Genomic DNA, 6,997 nt, shown 5'->3' with positions numbered 1-6,997 from the left:
TATAAATGCACTGATAATATTACTCCATAGTCTTGCATGATTTCTGCAATGTGATATGCTTGGATTGAAAACTGAATCTTAAACCAGCCAAGTAAGCCTAAATGTTTTCTGGTATCTCTGTTCGTGGAGAGAGAAAAAACTTAAATAGATGTGTAGATGAGTCTTGAAGGTTTTGTTATGAACATGATGGGAGTCTATACAATAAGTTTAGGCTTCTAGTTGTTTTCTTCTCTTCTGTACTTAGCATCATCCTGAGAGTAAATCTTGTACACTTGGTCGGATGCGTTCTTAAACTGGCAAATTACATTATTGGATATTTAGAATTTGAGGTGCTACGAGCTCTACTCTCTGTATATTAAAACATAGGCTATAACTTATATGAGCTTATATAAAACTTGTAACCTGTGAAATACGCGCCCATGAGCATCAAGCTTTATATCTTAGTGAGATATATATACTGTGTTTCCCCGAAAGTAAGACCCGGTCTTACTTTCTTTTGGGCTCTGAAATAAGCAATAGGATTTACTTTCGGGGAGGGCTTACTTTTTGCCAGTACCAGTAGGCTGCGAACATGCGGGGGTGGGGTGGGGCCTGTGCATGAGGTGGAGAAGCAACGCGGTGGTGAGATCATAGTGGTGGACCAGGTACGGTACCGGTGTGGGGGGGGGGCGCATGCCTTTCCCATGCCAGGCCAGCCCCTGCAGCCCTGGGGTGGCTGTGGTGGGTGGCAGTGGGAAGGATGCTGAGGTGGGGACAGCCAGGCCAACCAAAGGGCAGGTGAAGCACCAGAGGCTCAGGGAGGGAGGGTGGTGAAGCGGGTGGGCCTCCTGTCAGCACCCATGCTGGCTATCCCTTCCCTGTGGAGCTGAAAAGCTTACCACACCACTGCCCAGATCCGCTCGTTTCCTCTTCCCCAAGTGGACTTTGCAGGAAATTAAGATTGTGTTTCAACTTTTCTTAATGTTTTTTTTCTTTTTCTAACTTATTTTTCTTTATGTTTTGATCCTGCTGCTTTAAGCTGCCTACTGTCCCTTCTGCGATTGAGGGAGCCTGCAAGTTGACTAAAAAACAAATCTATTATAGCGCTGTAAAGGTGGGGGAAATGATAGACAGAAGCATGCATTCCAAAATTGTAAAAAGTAAGAGAAACATGATCTGAAATAAGCTTAAGAGGTTTTGTAATTATCACTGGATTATCTGAGCAGCATAATATACTTGCCGCCTTTTTGGTAAGCAGCAGACTAGCCTGAAGATACTTGAGTGGCTCTTGTCTTGGCATTTTGGAGATCCTGTTCTTACACTGTCAGGCTAAAGTGCTTTAACAATATTTTTGCTAGTATGATGTCCACAAATGTATATCTTAAGCAAGCCAAATAGTGACTGAAGTGCTAATTTATACTATTATCAGTAATCACTATAGACAGTCAAAAGTTGTAATCCTTGCCAGTTGGTCATAGGTGCTCAGAATGAAGGTCTTTTTTTAAAATACATGAATGATAGCTGCCCAGATAACCAGGCTGACAAAAAGCATGTTCTGAAACAACCTGAAAAGGGATAATGGAAATACTCTCTACATATGACATCATATATATCTAATGTTCCACCAAAACAATTTTACTATGTCTCACTTCAATCTTTAACAAATAATGTGATTTACCTGGCAATCATTTGTTTTTACAGGCTCATTTTCATATTATTTTAACTTGAGCAAAACGTTTTCAGGTCTCCATCTGTTTACAGAAACTAGGAAGCGTACCTTGAATCTATGAACTCTGTAAGGTTTCAAAAGATATTTGCACTGAATGCTGAAATGCTGCATTTTTGTTGTTGCTGATCTAAGTCTTTGATCTCAGACCAAGAGATTATATTTTCAGGGTGCAGACACTGGTGATGACCCTATACCTTCTAGCTCTGTCTGAAAGGCTGAAGAAAATAGCAGGAAGTCATTCATCTGATGTTTATCTGATTAGTGGCATCTGGTCCATGATGGTCTTCTTTAATTTTTTTAAAATGTTCTTTAGTATTTAGCTGCTTAATTTATTCTTACATGAAGCATCAATTCAATTTTAATAGTTATGTTTAATTATTTTTAATTTACAAGAAATATATTCAACAAGATAAAGGTTTGGGATTTGATACATAACATTTTAGGGGGCGAGCATGCAGGTGGCCTTTGAGTGTTCCTCTCACCCCATATAATTGGAATTAGAGCAGAATAAAACTTCATTTCATTACATGTGTTTGGATAGTATTACACCTAGTTGGTATGATTATTTTCCAGTTATATATTTCATTATTGTCTCTCTCCAACGGGACAAGCCCACCCCACTGATGCTAATGGAAGAGGCCTGCTATGCATCCCGTCTGCTAAGGAATTGAAGCAGGCAGGGTCAAGCAGAAGAGCCTTTTCCTCTGGGGCCCCATCCCTATGGAACGTTCTACTCACTGCTTTTTTTGTAAGAAAAAAGGTGCTGGAACTCACAACTTATTAATCTTTTATTATATACAGTATGTATATATATATATATATATATATATATATATATATATATATATATATATATATATATATATATATATATATATATATATATATATATATATATATATATATATATATATATATATATATATATATATGTATATGTGTATATATATATATATATGTATATATATATATATATATATGTTTTTGTAGATTTTCACGGGTATAGGTATGTAGGTCTTGGTGTATTCGGGTCTTCCCATGTAGGATTGAGGGTGTCTTGGCGACGTTTCGACGAGGTCCCACTTGTCATCTTCAGGCTGGTGTCTTCGGTTTCGTGCTTGTGCGAGCACGAAACCAAAGACACCAGCCTGAAGATGACGAGTGGGACCTCGTCGAAATGTCGCCAAGACACCCTCAATCCTACACGGGAAAAGACCCGAATACGCCAAGACATACATACATACATACATACATACATACATACATACATACATACATATATATATATATTATATACAGTTTTTAACTTAAATTTAATTTATTGTATTTAAGACAAATATTCATAGTAAATTTTATACTAAAAATTAAAGATTTTCAATTCACCGATTTTTTAAAATAAAGAATTTACCTTTCACATGTGGTCAATCACTGTACACACACCCACACACATCAGTTGTGTTATGAAATATAATGGCTGCTGCACGCAGTAAGCACTCAATGCGCAACCACACAACCAGTCACAAGCCAAGCAGCGCCATCACAAGCAGCGCGGACGAAGTATGCATGCATCAGACTCGACACACAAGCAGCCCGCAGGCACCCTTTTAATAATTTTGCTGCCGGCCTGCTATGCTCAACAGGGCGATTCAAGTCTATGTGGACCAAACATCACATTTTCAAAAGTTACTTTTAAAACTTGGAAAATCCGTCAAAAAAGGGTGCCGGAACTCCATTCCGGTGTGTTCTATGACAAAAAAAGCATTGGTTCTACTACTGGAGGTGAGAACTGTCCCTTCCCTTTTGGCCTTCTGGAAGGGTATCAAAACTTGGCTTTGTCAGCTGGGTTGGGTTCCCAAAGGGGGCGCTCACTGCTGAAGATGATTGATGGGGTAAGAAGACCTCATCTCCTTTCGGTCTGGCTTTTAGCTCTCTTTTTAGTTTTAGTTCTTAATATTTTAACTGTGTTGTTTTAATCTTTTAATCTTTTAACTATTTCTTGCTTGTTTTATAACCTGTAAGCCGCCCAGTTATCTTGTAGGTGGCATAAAATAAAATAACAAAATTAATAAATTTTCTTCTGCACCCTTAAAAATACAGCTTGATACCAATTTCTGAAAGTTTCTTGGGACTTTTCCCGGGGCAATTAAACATTACAGATCTGTAATGGCATGATAGATATTATAGATGGCTTTTTAAATAACTGTCAAGGACTTTGTACTGTTTCAATGGGAAATTGATAGATGATCAGCCATCAGTTCCATGTATGAATTATTTGCTTGACTGTAAACAAACAACCCCTTCCTTCTTCTTCCCCCTCTGGGATTTAAGGTTTCAGAAGTATATTTAAAGAATGGTTATATTCTCTAAAGGCTTGATGTATTGAAAGAAAGAAGACAGAAGGATGTATTTGGCATGTTTTTCCATTGTAAAGAAGATAGATTATGTGATGATCAAAGCAAAGATTTCCTTGCACCAGACATGCTTGACCTAGAATAATCTGAACTTTTTTCAACCTCTCACTTGTTTATGTTATCATGAGCAAATCAAAGTTGAATGAAGGCAGTTCCACATCGTTAATAAGTCTTTATTTACTATGTGAATAATCATACATAAATAGTGGCCAAATTGTCTGCTAGAGGGTGGGAATTAAAATTCGACATAGTAGCTTTCCTCAAGGTGGAGTCTAGTTGTCTTGGTCTATAATTCCCAATATCAAAGCACCGGTCACTGGAAATTATGAACTACAGGTAGTCTTCCACTTATGACCATAATTGAACCTGGAATTATGGTCATATGTCTTGCCAATTGTTAAATGGTCATCATGTGAATGACCTGATTTTATGACATTTTTTGTGATGATCGCTAAGCAAACTCATTCTCTATAATATCTGGGGTTTTTTGCCAGAAACTGCAAGTAAACATTGGTTTCCAACAAAAAAATATTGCAAATTGTGGTCACATTACTGCGGGATGCTGCAAACAGCCATAAATGTGGGACAAAATGTGACCATATGATTGGGGGGGGAAACAGCTGTTAAGACTTTCAAATCCCTGTCTTAAGTCCCTATTTGGCAGTCCATTGTTAGTTTGAGTGGTTGCTGAGGACTACCTGTGTAGTAATTCAACTCGGATAGTACCAGGATGGGAGAGCTACCATAGGACAGCACATCTACTGTGAATGAGGAAGAATGGCAAGAAATTAGCCTTGTTCTTAGCTGGAAATATCTTAGCTAAAATAATCTGTGAGGCTTTTGCTGGTTTCCTTTCATTATATTGCAATAAATTAGAGAGCTTTCAGTTAACAATAGTTTCCATTTTGTCTGGATCTGGAGTGTATAAATCTTAGTTCAAAACAAGCCAGGGTGTTAAACCACATTTTAAAGGAAATGTTGCTTTTGCATTTCATTATAATATGCCACAGACATATGCATAAAACCAGTGTTATTTCAGCTTAATTATAAACTGACCTGCCCAGTATATCTGAATAAGGAGTACGTGTTGAATTTCTTTCACTTCTATGTGTTTTGGGGATAACAAAAATAAGTGTCAAATAATTTTTCCTTGATGATCCTCTTGATGCTTTTCTGGCAAATTACCATGACTTGCTGAACTGCCTATTTCAATAGTTATCGTTATCCCTGCTGATGCTCCTGAATCATGCTATGAAGGATAAGGGACTTTCTTGTGAGATTGCAGTCTTTTGCATGTGCATATCTTCTTAGAACAAACATATTTTTAATTGATGGTTTGTATTTATTTGTTAGATATATATTCTACCTTCCCATTAAAGACTTAAGGTGGCTGAATTGCTCTCACCTGCTATTTTTCCAACAACCACCACGTGAGATTGGTCTAAGAGAGAATAATTGGCTGAAAGTCATCCAGTGAGCTTCAATAATTGAGAACTAAACCTGGGTTTCTCCAGTGCCATTCCCAGGGCTTTTTTGTCATAGAATGCTCAGAACGGAGTTCCGGCACCTTTTTTGGATGGAACCTTGTACGGTAGGCAAGGCGGGTTGTATGACATGTGTGAGTTCCGGCACCTTTTTCTTTTACAAAATAAGCATTGGCCATTCCATTACTTTAACCACTACAACACACTATGGGTTTTGGTAAACAAACAATTCTGAACAATGTGCTACATGTCTTTGGTAATGTAGATGAGATTTATGGCATTTCTATACAAATAAAGTATGTATATAGAGTACAAAATATGGCAGGAAATTCAATTTTATTTTTAAAATGTTTTTGGGGGTAAGAAAAAATGGAAACACTATCCTTGAAACAAAAATCAGTTCTCAGCAGTTCTTGTGAGCAAAGGTTTTGTGATGATTGTGGTGAAAACATTTCCAGTCTGATTAAATTGCCAGAGTATATGTGGCAAGTCAGGTCTTTCATCTCCCATACAGAACAGCTCACCTAAAATTTGATGGTCAGCTCTGTGCTGCTACTGTTTATATTTTAAAATACATAGGCAGATCAATAAGCACAGTGTCAAAGCTTACATAATATATACTTTTATTTTTGAATAAATTTCCCGTTTTTTTGCTTCAAGTGATCCATAATTCTAAGTCCTTTAACAGAGCATTGGAGAAAATGGGGGTTTTCTTTAAGACTTTGAGCAAAAACGAGAGACTTTTCCTCAATTCTGGTGTCCCAGTTTAAATGTTTTCAAATCTATCTCATAGTCTAAATGGAAGTGAGCCTCTTTTATTACTGTCACTGTCTAGTTGGGTGCCCATAATGGTTATTGGACTTGAAATATGAAAGCGTTTTTCTAAGTACAAAAATTACAGACAATAGAGCCTGCTGGACAACAAGTATATGGAAAGAAAGATGTACCATGTCTTTCAAGGCAAGTAGAAAAGATTGCAGGTCTCCCATCCACTAGTCCAGCTCCAATGGATTTCTGTCCATTGGTTTTGAGTATTTGTTTCCAAAATAATACCGGTATTTGGAAATTGTTGGAAAGGCAGGCTTAGTTTAACAAGTTTAACCTTAACAAGACTTTTATTTCGTTGCTTTTTTGTGAGAGTAGGGTGTAGAACATATTGCCTATTGAAATCGAATGACATTATAATATATAAATCCGCAATTCTGCCGATGGCCGGAGCACAAGCCAAGGTTTGGAGAAGCTCCAGCTTGGGTTCTATGAAAGTTTGCAGGCTCACTGGCTCAGCCCGTGTAACCTAAGCTTCTCGATTAGCATAAGGCTGGTTTGTTGCTTTCTTTCCTGCCCTTCAGTAGCTATTCACCATTTTCGGAGGGGAGGAGCAACAGCAGCAAGCC

Source organism: Vipera berus (genome assembly GCF_964194415.1).
Source record: "Vipera berus genome assembly, chromosome: 7".
In the NCBI taxonomy this organism is placed as follows: domain Eukaryota; kingdom Metazoa; phylum Chordata; class Lepidosauria; order Squamata; family Viperidae; genus Vipera; species Vipera berus.
Note: the sequence above shows the minus strand (reverse complement) of the source record.